The sequence below is a fragment of the Pseudophryne corroboree genome, unplaced genomic scaffold, assembly GCF_028390025.1.
Source record: "Pseudophryne corroboree isolate aPseCor3 unplaced genomic scaffold, aPseCor3.hap2 scaffold_231, whole genome shotgun sequence".
In the NCBI taxonomy this organism is placed as follows: domain Eukaryota; kingdom Metazoa; phylum Chordata; class Amphibia; order Anura; family Myobatrachidae; genus Pseudophryne; species Pseudophryne corroboree.
Genome location: NW_026968963.1, coordinates 451,215 through 465,139, shown reverse-complemented (window position 1 = coordinate 465,139; position 13,925 = coordinate 451,215). Strand labels below are relative to the sequence as shown.

Here is a 13,925-nt window from a genome sequence, read left to right as displayed (position 1 = left end):
TCTTGCTGCCTTTCCAATGAAGCAAGTTTAATTTAGTAATAGGTGAAAAACCATCCTTACAAAGGTGTTAATCAGAGACTTGGCTTTGTGGACACTTTTCAGAGAACAAATTTGTTAGCATAAAAATAAAGCCAGAAAATGAAGAGCTGTTTAATCACGCAATTTGATTTTTTTGCCAGCATATTTTTTTTCTCTGCAACCCACTGCTAAATTGTGCTTCCTAGCTGTTTTTATAAAATCACTGAATCAAATCTAACTCTGATTACATCAGAGAAGGCCAGGTACCCTACACCATAACAGGGGGTTTGAAATTTTGACTTGTCTACTTAAAGATCACCAAAATCTGATAACAAGGTCAATTAGGTCCCTGGGTGGGATTGAACCACCAACCTTTTGGTTAATAGCCGTACATACTAACTGATTGCGCCACAGAGACACTTTGCAAATGTACATACTGACAAAGGCTAATAAGCATTCATCTAAAACGTTTCCTAGCAAAACTTTAAAAAGTCAATAATCTGGAGAGTTTTTGTAAGATGTTTCTTCCATCAACCAACGAAGAAACACATTGGTACTTTCCCATGATGAGTGAGTGCTTCAGGATCTCTTGCACTTACATGTGCAGCAGAGTACAGCAATGGAAGCATGCTGGGCCCATAACCCAGAGGTAGGCAGATTGAAACTATCCTCTGCTATATGCATTTTTTTTTGTTAATTAAAGTAATCCAAAACTGGGATTGATATTTTGGCTCTTTTATTTTTACTTAAAGTACAACAACTTTTACCATTTTAATTTGTTTTAATAGTATATTGACAGTATTGTTTTCTTTCAAAAATCCACTTCATTTTCTTTACCCTATTATTAAAATGGTAATTGTCCAAAACAAACTACATTGTCACCAGAAGAGCAATACAAAATGTACAAGTGATATATTAAAATCATATTTCCAGCTTGAATTTCAATGATGCATTGGGGCAACGATTTTGTGAGAAACATCTTCACCCTTAAATAAAGATTTTCTTAATTCCTTACCTGTGTGCTAATTAGATATCACCTTGTTTTCATATTAAACAGACTTCCACATGAGAAAGCAGCAAGGATGCAGTGGCGTTAATGTTTCCTGGTGTCAACTTGTATTATTTCAGTAGACATTGAAATGAGGATGCATCTTGCTGCCTTTCCAATGAAGCAAGTTTAATTTAGTAATAGGTGAAAAACCATCCCTACAAAGGTGTTAATCAGAGACTTGGCTTTGTGGACACTTTTCAGAGAACAAATTTGTTAGCATAAAAATAAAGCCAGAAAATGAAGAGCTGTTTAATCACGCAATTTGATTTTTTTGCCAGCATATTTCTTTTTCTCTGCAACCCACTGCTAAATTGTGCTTCCTAGATGTTTTTATAAAATCACTGAATCAAATCTAACTCTGATTACATCAGAGAAGGCCAGGTACCCTACACCATAACAGGGGGTATGAAATTTGACTTGTCTACTTAAAGATCACCAAAATCTGATAACAAGGTCAATTACGTCCCTGGGTGGGATTGAACCACCAACCTTTTGGTTAATAGCCGTACACACTAACTGATTGCGCCACAGAGACACTTTGCAAAAGTACATACTGACAAATGCTAATAAGCATTCATCTAAAACGTTTCCTAGAAAAACTTAAAAAAGTCAATAATCTGGAGCGTTTTTGTAAGATGTTTCTTCTATCAACCAACGAAGAAACACATTGGTACTTTCCCATGATGAGTGAGTGCTTCAGGATCTCTTGCACTTACATGTGCAGCAGAGTACTGCAATGGAAGCATGCTGGGCCCATAACCCAGAGGTAGGCAGATTGAAACTATCCTCTGCTATATGCATTTTTTTTTTGTTAAAGTAATCCAAAACTGGGATTGATATTTTGTCTCTTTTATTTTTACTTAAAGTACAATAACTTTTACCATTTTAATTTGTTTTAATAGTATATTGACAGTATTGTTTTCTTTCCAAAATCCACTTCATTTTCTTTACCCTATTATTAAAATGGTAATTGACAAAAACAAACTACATTGTCACCAGAAGAGCAATACAAAATGTACAAGTGATATATTAAAATCATCTTTCCAGCTTGAATTTCAATGATGCATTGGGTCAACAAATTTGTGAGAAACATCTTCACCCTTAAATAAAGATTTTCTTAATTCCTTACCTGTGTGCTAATTAGATATCACCTTATTTTCACATTAAACAGACTTCCACATGAGAAAGCAGCAAGGAAGCAGTGGCGTTAATGTTTCCTGGTGTCAACTTGTATTATTTCAGTAGACATTGAAATGAGGATGCATCTTGCTGCCTTTCCAATGAAGCAAGTTTAATTTAGTAATAGGTGAAAAACCATCCTTACAAAGGTGTTAATCAGAGACTTGGCTTTGTGGACACTTTTCAGAGAACAAATTTGTTAGCATAAAAATAAAGCCAGAAAATGAAGAGCTGTTTAATCACTCGATTGGATTTTTCTGCCAGCATATTTTTTTTCTCTGCAACCCACTGCTAAATTGTGCTTCCTAGCTGTTTTTTATAAAATCACTGAATCAAATCTAACTCTGATTACATCAGAGAAGGCCATGTACCCTACACCATAAGAGGGGGTTTGAAATTTTGACTTGTCTACTTAAATATCACCAAAATCTGATCACAAGTTTAATTACGTCCCTGGGTGGGATTGAACCACCAACCTTTTGGTTAATAGCCAAACACACTAACCGATTGCGCCACAGAGACACTTTGCAAAAAGTGCATACTGACAAAGGCTAATAAGCATACATCTAGAACGTTTCCTAGAAAAACATTAAAAAATCAATAATCTGGAGAGTTTTTGTAAGATGTTTCTTCCATCAACCAACGAATAAACACATTGGTACTTTCCCATGATGAGTGAGTGCTTCAGGATCTCTTGCACTTACATGTGCAGCAGAGTACTGCAATGGAAGCATGCTGGACCCATAACCCAGAGGTAGGCAGATTGATACTATCCTTTGCTATATGCATTTTTTTTGTTAATTTAAGTAATCAAAACTGGGATTGATATTTTTGCTCTTTTATTTTTACTTAAAGTACAATAACTTTTACCATTTTAATTTGTTTTAATAGTATATTGACAGTATAGTTTTCTTTCAAAAATCCACTTAATTTTCTTTACCCTGTTATTAAAATGGTAATTGACAAAAAAAACTACATTGTCACCAGAAGAGCAATACAAAATGTACAAGTGATATATTAAAATCATCTTTCCAGCTTGAATTTCAATGATGCATTGGGGCAACAATTTTGTGAGAAACATCTTCACCCTTAAATAAAGATTTTCGTAATTCCTTACCTGTGTGCTAATTAGATATCACCTTGTTTTCACATTAAACAGACTTTCACATGAGAAAGCAGCAAGGATGCAGTGGCGTTAATGTTTCCTGGTGTCAACCTGTATTATTTCAGTAGACATTGAAATGAGGATGCATCTTGCTGCCTTTCCAATGAAGCAAGTTTAATTTAGTAATAGGTGAAAAACCATCCCTACAAAGGTGTTAATCAGAGACTTGGCTTTGTGGACACTTTTCAGAGAACAAATTTGTTAGCATAAAAATAAAGCAAGAAAATTAAGAGCTGTTTAATCACGCAATTTGATTTTTTTGCCAGCATATTTCTTTTTCTCTGCAACCCACTGCTAAATTGTGCTTCATAAATGTTTTTATAAAATCACTGAATCAAATCTAACTCTGATTACATCAGAGAAGGCCAGGTACCCTACACCATAACAGGGGGTATGAAATTTGACTTGTCTACTTAAAGATCACCAAAATCTGATAACAAGGTCAATTACGTCCCTGGGTGGGATTGAACCACCAACCTTTTGGTTAATAGCCGTACACACTAACTGATTGCGCCACAGAGACACTTTGCAAAAGTACATACTGACAAAGGCTAATAAGCATTCATCTAAAACGTTTCCTAGAAAAACTTAAAAAAGTCAATAATCTGGAGAGTTTTTGTAAGATGTTTCTTCTATCAACCAACGAAGAAACACATTGGTACTTTCCCATGATGAGTGAGTGCTTCAGGATCTCTTGCACTTACATGTGCAGCAGAGTATAGCAATGGAAGCATGCTGGGCCCATAACCCAGAGGTAGGCAGATTGAAAATATCCTCTGCTATATGCATTTTTTTGTTTGTTAATTAAAGTAATCCAAAACTGGGATTGATATTTTGGCTCTTTTATTTTTACTTAAAGTACAATAACTTTTACCATTTTAATTTGTTTTAATAGTATATTGACAGTATTGTTTTCTTTCAAAAATCCACTTAATTTTCTTTACCCTATTATTAAAATGGTAATTGACAAAAACAAACTACATTGTCACCAGAAGAGCAATACAAAATGTACAAGTGATATATTAAAATCATCTTTCCAGCTTGAATTTCAATGATGCATTGGGGCAACGATTTTGTGAGAAACATCTTCACCCTTAAATAAAGATTTTCTTAATTCCTTACCTGTGTGCTAATTAGATATCACCTTGTTTTCACATTAAACAGACTTCCACATGAGAAAGCAGCAAGGATGCAGTGGCGTTAATGTTTCCTGGTGTCAACCTGTATTATTTCAGTAGACATTGAAATGAGGATGCATCTTGCTGCCTTTCCAATGAAGCAAGTTTAATTTAGTAATAGGTGAAAAACCATCCTTACAAAGGTGTTAATCAGAGACTTGGCTTTGTGGACACTTTTCAGAGAACAAATTTGTTAGCATAAAAATAAAGCCAGAAAATAAAGAGCTGTTTAATCACTCAATTGGATTTTTTTGCCAGCATATTTTTTTTCTCTGCAACCCACTGCTAAATAGTGCTTCCTAGCTGTTTTTATAAAATCACTGAATCAAATCTAACTCTGATTACATCAGAGAAGGCCAGGTACCCTACACCATAACAGGGGGTTTGAAATTTTGACTTGTCTACTTGAAGATCACCAAAATCTGATAACAAGGTCAATTAGGTCCCTGGGTGGGATTGAACCACCAACCTTTTGGTTAATCGCCGTACATACTAACTGTTTGCGCCACAGAGACACTTTGCAAAAGTCCATACTGACAAAGGCTAATAAGCATTCATCTAAAACGTTTCCTAGAAAAACTTAAAAAAGTCAATAATCTGGAGAGTTTTTGTAAGATGTTTCTTCTATCAACCAACGAAGAAACACATTGGTACTTTCCCATGATGAGTGAGTGCTTCAGGATCTCTTGCACTTACATGTGCAGCAGAGTACAGCAATGGAAGCATGCTGGGCCCATAACCCAGAGGTAGGCAGATTGAAACTATCCTCTGCTATATGCATTTTTTTGTTTGTTAATTAAAGTAATCCAAAACTGGGATTGATATTTTGGCTCTTTTATTTTTACTTAAAGTACAATAACTTTTACCATTTTAATTTGTTTTAATAGTATATTGACAGTATTGTTTTCTTTCAAAATTCCACTTAATTTTCTTTACCCTATTATTAAAATGGTAATTGACAAAAGCAAACTACATTGTCACCAGAAGAGCAATACAAAATGTACAAGTGATATATTAAAATCATCTTTCCAGCTTGAATTTCAATGATGCATTGGGGCAACGATTTTGTGAGAAACATCTTTACCCTTAAATAAAGATTTTCTTAATTCCTTACCTGTGTGCTAATTAGATATCACCTTGTTTTCGCATTAAACAGACTTCCACATGAGAAAGCAGCAAGGATGCAGTGGCGTTAATGTTTCCTGGTGTCAACTTGTATTATTTCAGTAGACATTGAAATGAGGATGCATCTTGCTGCCTTTCCAATGAAGCAAGTTTAATTTAGTAATAGGTGAAAAACCATCCCTACAAAGGTGTTAATCAGAGACTTGGCTTTGTGGACACTTTTCAGAGAACAAATTTGTTAGCATAAAAATAAAGCCAGAAAATGAAGAGCTGTTTAATCACTCAATTGGATTTTTTTTGCCAGCATATTTTTTTTCTCTGCAACCCACTGCTAAATTGTGCTTCCTAGCTGTTTTTTATAAAATCACTGAATCAAATCTAACTCTGATTACATCAGAGAAGGCCAGGTACCCTACACAATAAGAGGGGGTTTGAAATTTTGACTTGTCTACTTAAATATCACCAAAATCTGATCACAAGGTCAATTACGTTCCTGGGTGGGATTGAACCACCAACCTTTTGGTTAATAGCCTTACACACTAACCAATTGCACCACAGAGACACTTTGCAAAAAGTATATACTGACAAAGGCTAATAAGCATTCATCAAGAACGTTTCCTAGAAAAACTTTAAAAAGTCAATAATCTGGAGAGTTTTTGTAAGATGTTTCTTCCATCAACCAATGAAGAAACACATTGGTACTTTCCCATGATGAGTGAGTGCTTCAGGATCTCTTGCACTTACATGTGCAGCAGAGTACTGCAATGGAAGCATGCTGGACCCATAACCCAGAGGTAGGCAGATTGAAACTCAAAGTTATTAAAAATATTGTATTAAATGAACTTCAGAGTGACTGTGTGTATAAGGTGTATAAGATACATTATTAGGTAGACACTGAGTGATGTGGGGAGTATAAGAAAACCTTGACATAGTGTTAAGTAGGTAAATAGGTTGAAGTAGTGGAAGTTGGAGAGGAGACTGTAAGGCAATCCGAGCAGAAGAATTGCAGAAATGCAGGTGAGAAAAGCAGTGTAGGCTCAAGGGGTGTAGATTTAGTATGAAATGAGTCAAAAGCGTAGATAAGGTGGGTGCAGAAATGTATTTGGAGTGTAAGAAATGAAAGGATTGTGAGAGGTTTAAGAAGCAATGGTAATTATGTTAGATGTTTTAAGTGTTTGCAGGTAAAATTGCATTGGTGCAGCTGTGCTTAAAAAACAAAATTACAATAATACAGATACAGGCATTTGTAGGTGAAATGGATGGTTTATGAAATGTCCAAGTAAGGTAGTTCTGTGCTATGTAATCAGATGCAACAATCAGGAGGTGAGTGATCTGAGGAGTAAGTGACTCACATTTGTTATTAGTTCTTCAGTTTTCTTTGTTTTGTTAGATTGGTGTGCTTCTGTTTTCCTTCTTTTTCACTTCAATTGAACGCTGATTGAACACTGCTGTTATGTGTCAATTTTATCACGCTTTGATAAAAATGCACGCTTAGATCAATAAATGCACAGCCAAATGGCTTTGCACAGCCTACACCATTGGACTTAAGTAGAAGACTATTACAAGTGAAACCAATAATTGAAATCTGTAACCACACCCCACCCCCTCAAATGCCAGGCAATAAATTACCTTAAAAACAACAACCAGGCATTCCACAAAGATTAAACTGGGTCTATATCATTCAAAACTTTAAAAAAGTACTTCAAAATCACATACTATGCAATAATGTTTCAATTTGCATTACCCAGCAGAATTAGCTTTGCATATATAGATATAGTGCAGCAGAATATATTGGTGGTTGTAGTCAATTGTAATTACCTGGAGGTGACAAGAAGAGAAGAAACGTCAATTCACAATCGATATCAGCTGAAGATAAATTAATGCTGATTGAACACTGCTGTTGTGTCAATTTTATCACGCTTTGATAAAAATGCATGCTTAGATCAATAAATGCACAGCCAAATGGCTTTGCACAGCCTACACCATTGGACTTAAGTAGAAGACTATTACAAGTGAAACCAATAATTGAAATCTGTAACCACACCCCACCCCCTCAAATGCCAGGCAATAAATTACCTTAAAAACAACAACCAGGCATTCCACAAAGATTAAACTGGGTCTATATCATTCAAAACTTTAAAAAAGTACTTCAAAATCACATACTATGCAATAATGTTTCAATTTGCATTACCCAGCAGAATTAGCTTTGCATATATAGATATAGTGCAGCAGAATATATTGGTGGTTGTAGTCAATTGTAATTACCTGTAGGTGACAAGAAGAGAAGAAACGTCAATTCACAATTGATATCAGTTGAAGATAAATTAATGCTGATTGAACACTGCTGTTATGTGTCAATTTTATCACGCTTTGATAAAAATGCACGCTTAGATCAATAAATGCACAGCCAAACGGCTTTGCACAGCCTACACCATTGGACTTAAGTAGAAGACTATTACAAGTGAAACCAATAATTGAAATCTGTAACCACACCCCACCCCCTCAAATGCCAGGCAATAAATTACCTTAAAAACAACAACCAGGCATTCCACAAAGATTAAACTGGGTCTATATCATTCAAAACTTTAAAAAAGTACTTCAAAATCACATACTATGCAATAATGTTTCAATTTGCATAACCCAGCAGAATTAGCTTTGCATATATAGATATAGTGCAGCAGAATATATTGGTGGTTGTAGTCAATTGTAATTACCTGTAGGTGACAAGAAGAGAAGAAACGTCAATTCACAATCGATATCAGCTGAAGATAAATTAACGCTGATTGAACGCTGCTGTTATGTGTCAATTTTATCACGCTTTGATAAAAATGCACGCTTAGATCAATAAATGCACAGCCAAACGGCTTTGCACAGCCTACACCATTGGACTTAAGTAGAAGACTATTACAAGTGAAACCAATAATTGAAATCTGTAACCACACCCCACCCCCTCAAATGCCAGGCAATAAATTACCTTAAAAACAACAACCAGGCATTCCACAAAGATTAAACTGGGTCTATATCATTCAAAACTTTAAAAAAGTACTTCAAAATCACATACTATGCAATAATGTTTCAATTTGCATTACCCAGCAGAATTAGCTTTGCATATATAGATATAGTGCAGCAGAATATATTGGTGGTTGTAGTCAATTGTAATTAACTGTAGGTGACAAGAAGAGAAGAAACGTCAATTCACAATCGATATCAGCTGAAGATAAATTAACGCTGATTGAACGCTGCTGTTATGTGTCAATTTTATCACGCTTTGATAAAAATGCACGCTTGGATCAATAAATGCGCAGCCAAACGGCTTTGCACAGCCTACACCATTGGACTTAAGTAGAAGACTATTACAAGTAAAACCAATAATTGAAATCTGTAACCAAACCCCCCCCACCTCAAATGCCAGGCAATAAATTACCTTAAAAACAACAACCAGGCATTCCACAAAGATTAAACTGGGTCTATATCATTCAAAACTTTAAAAAAGTACTTAAAAATCACATACTATGCAATAATGTTTCAATTTGCATTACCCAGCAGAATTAGCTTTGCATATATAGATATAGTGCAGCAGAATATATTGGTGGTTGTAGTCAATTGTAATTACTCAGCAGAATTAGCTTTGCATATATAGATATAGTGCAGCAGAATATATTGGTGGTTGTAGTCAATTGTAATTACCCAGCAGAATTAGCTTTGCAAATATAGATATAGTGCAGCAGAATATATTGGTGGTTGTAGTCAATTGTAATTACCCAGCAGAATTAGCTTTGCATATATATAGTGCAGCAGAATATATTGGTGGTTGTAGTAAATTGTAATTACCCAGCAGCAGCTCTACTGCACTCAACATAACCAGTGCTCACAATATATATAATGCTATATACTATGCCATAGTGGTGCTTACTATATAACACCTCCTACTGCGTTCCCCCTGGCAATGAGCATGACACCCAGAGAGTGAAACCCCTGGCAATGAGCATGACACCCAGCACATGAAACTCTTGGCGTTGAGCAGTTTTTGTAAAAGTAATTAGAAGCTTTACTGTAGGGCATAGTGTATCACAGATATTGTGGTGAGTGACATAATATGTTCCAAAGGGCATTAATGTGTGGGGCTTAACATGGTGGAAATTACTGTACTTTTTTCCCTGTGGTGGCCGAGGTCTGTTGGTGCAGGGTCAAGAACTAGGGTGTAAGGTAGTCTTTGCCTGCAAGGCTACGCTCATTTTATGGAGACCATACCCATACATTTAAGTGTGGCATATACCTGCGCTTGCTCGCGGGGTGAGAACATCTCCCTAATTGAATTCAGCGATATGAATAGAGGTTGTGCAGCAGCCACAGAAAGGGTTAATCTCTGCAGCTTGTCACTAAATTACATTGTTGCAATTTTAGCTGAGAGCTGCAATAATTACTCTAATACATAACACAGCCAACACTTCTATATTCACACAATATACTGCATGGTGAATATAGAAGTGGTGCTTGCTAAACAGCACCTCCTACTGCATTCCACATCACCGCTGGTCACACTCATATCAGGCCCATAATGCTGTATACTATGCCATAGTGGTGCTTACTATATAACACCAGGTGCTGTGCAGTGGTCAAAACACACTAACTGGTCCCATGCTGTTGTTGAACTAAAGGCCTATACACACGATGAGATTCGGTCTATGCTAATAGGTTTAAAAAGGTTACATAAAAGCTACTTTATGTATTTATTCATTAAAGTTTTTAAGTTGTATTTTACAACCATACAATGATATGATATATAATGTATCGTATAATCATTACATAATGTTGATGGCATTGAATTGTCTCTGCCTTGACTAGTGGCAGCAGCTTCAGCACTAAGTGGAAGTGGATCTTGATCTTTCCCTATTTTACCCTCCACCTTTTTGTTCTCCATTTTTTAATGTGTGGAATTATATGCCAGTAATATATCTGGAATTAGACGGTGGTAATGTCTGGAATTAGATACCACTAGATAGATACCAGATATCACTGTGACTGGAATGATGACATATGCACAGTGACAGGACACTACCACAGCACCCTACAGCAGCCATATGCGGCACAAGACACTGGAGTATTAGTAATGTACTGTAGTATACTGAGCACCACAAGACAATGAGCAGTGATACGGAGCACTGATGAGATTACTAGAACTGACACTGAGCAGCCAGATGCAGCACTGGACTATTAGTAATGTTCTGTAGTATACTGAGCACCACAATGCAGCACAAGACAATGAGCAGTGATACTGAGCACTGATGAGGATACTAGAACTGACACTGAGCAGCAAGATGCAGCACTGGACTATTAGTAATGTACTCTAGTATACTGAGCACCACATTGCAGCACAAGACAATGAGCAGTGATACTGAGCACTGATGAGGATACTACTGAGAACTGACACTGAGCAGGAGAGACACACTACAATTTCATCTTGCGCCTCTTTTTTTATTTATCTTTGCATCATGTGCTGTTTGGGGCTATTTTTTTAAGTACCATCCTGTCTGACACTGCAGTGCCACTCCTAGATGGGCTAGGTGTTTGTGCTGCCCACTTGGGTCGCTTAGCTTAGTCATCCAGGGACCTTGGTGCAAATTTTAGGACTAAAAATAATATTGGGAGGTGTGAGGTGTTCAGAACAGACTGGAAAGGAGTAGAAATTATGGTTATTGAACTTAATACTATAGGATCAAAATTACCCCCAAATTCTATGATTTTAGCTGTTTGAGGTTTTAAAAAAAAATCACCCGAATACAAAACCCGAAAGGGTGGTTTTGCCAAAACGCGTCCGTATCCAAAACACAACTGCGGATCCGAAACCAAAACCAAAACATGAAACACGAAAAATGCCCGCTGCACATCTCTAGTTAGGGGAGAAGCATGTAGCCTTGTAGACTATGCACAGCTATATCTAGAAAAATATACGATCTAATCTTTAACCAACCAATGCAAGAAAGTATTTAATGTGAAAATACGAAACACTAGACTAATTGGAGGTGCGCCCTAAAGCAAATTACAATGTTAGGATTAGGGGGTTCGGAAAGACCTCTAGTGTAAACACTACTATATACATTTTAAGATAGGAAGGTACAAATTAAATATTCACATTGCATCTATGGGCTGGATTCAAATGTCCCTTTCCTCCCTCAATCGTGCCCGTCAGCAGCTATTCTAATGTTGCTGCCAACGGGTGCGACATGTTTATTTCAGCTCGCTACCCCCAGGGGAAACAAGCTGAAATGTGTGCAAAGAGACCCATTTGGGCAACCAAACGGTGTCTTTTCATGATCGCGCCCATTACTTTATTCAGGTTTAGGTGCTTTGTGCACCTAAACCAGAGTGTAATGGGCGCAATAATTGAGGGCATTTGAATTTCCCTTATATGTGTGTGTGTGTGTGATATACACACAGACACACATACTGTATTTCTTTATATAATGGACACCTCAGTTTCTATTCATTCATGTCCTGCCCCCTACTCTGTCAGACCCCTTCCCCTCTACTTTTCTGACCCCAAACGCCACTCATTCTTGTTGAGTGCTGGTGGGCCCATTCAGAATTTTGCTATGGGGCCCACAAAGGTCTAGTTACGCCACTGGGCAGGGTTATAGAGGAGGCGGTGCAAGGCATCCTGGGAACAGTCAAAGCTTTAGCCTGTTGGTGCCTTGGATCAAGATCCAACTCTACACCCCGATGTTAGTGTAGTGCCTTTTGGGGTTAAGGTTTTACAGAAAGTTACAGGTTTTTTTAATTTAGTAAAATATGCCCCATTTTAAAGATAGGGCATTTACATTTGTTGCACCTGTGCAGTACATAGCAGCCTGCAGGGCATGTACAGTGGCTTCATTTGGGTGCACATACATTGCCGGCTCCTGGTCGCAAACTGAAATTATTGTGTGTAAGTGGAATTAGCGGTGTTTATGTCATACAGGGGGGTGGGGGAGGTTTGTGGTTGGTGGGGGGCACACTGTGTGATTATTATCCTGCATCTATACATACATGCGCTAACACCTGGACATACACTGATGTACCCACACCTAATATCCATACATACACGCCCTGACACCTGGACATACACCAACATTCCCACACCTGCATCTATACATACACATGCTGACACCTGGACATACACCAACATACAAGCACCTGCATCTATATATACACGCGCTGACAAATGGACATACACCGACGTACCCACACTTGCATCTATACATACATGCACTGACATCTGGACATACAAGCACCTGCATCTATACATACACGCGCTGACACCTGAACCTACACTGACGTTCCCACACCTGCATCTATACATACACATTCTGACACCTGGACATACACAGACGTACCCACACCTGCATCTATACATACACGCGTTGACACCTGGACGTACACTGACGTACACACACCTACATCTATATATGCATGGATGCAAATGTGGGTACGTCTGTATACGTCCAGGTGTTAGCATGTGTATGTATAGATGTTAGGTGTGGGTACATCAGTGTATGTCCAGGTGTCAGCACATGTCTGTATAGATTCACATGTGGGTAAGCCGGTGTACGTCCACGTGTCAGCATGTGTAGGTATAGATGCAGGTGTGGGTACGTTGGTGTACGTTTAGGGGTCAGCGTGTTTATGTATAGATGTTGGTGTGTGTATGTCAGTGTACGTACAGATATAGGTGTGTGTATGTATGTATGTATGTATGTATGTATATGTATAGAGGAAGGTGTGATACATACATATAACACATACATGATAGATACATACATATATCACACACACGATAGATAGATAGATAGATAGATAGATAGAACACATACATACAAGATAGATAGATACATACATACATGATAGATACATATATATATATATATATACACACACATACGATAGATAGATAGATAGATAGAACACATACATACAAGATAGATACATACATACATACATACATGATAGATACATATATATACACACACATACGATAGATAGATAGATAGATAGATAGATACATACATATATATATATATATCACAAACATATATGATTCATACATATATCACACACACATACATGATACATACATGAGAAAGACCTGGGATGGTGATGAGGCCAGGGCCCCCTGCTGATGTTGCGTTGAGGAAGGCAGTGTTCCAGGGCGGATGCCAGTCGGGGAGAGCGC

At 37.2% G+C, this 13,925-nt stretch overlaps 1 non-coding gene across 1 annotated transcript; it reads right to left on the bottom strand.

Moving 5' to 3' along the window:
- Positions 1 to 2,696: 2,696 nt before the first annotated feature.
- Positions 2,697 to 2,770, bottom strand: TRNAN-AUU (transfer RNA asparagine (anticodon AUU)). Its single transcript has one exon. It is a non-coding gene; the product is annotated as a tRNA-Asn (tRNA).
- Between the last annotated feature and the right edge of the window lie 11,155 nt (positions 2,771 to 13,925).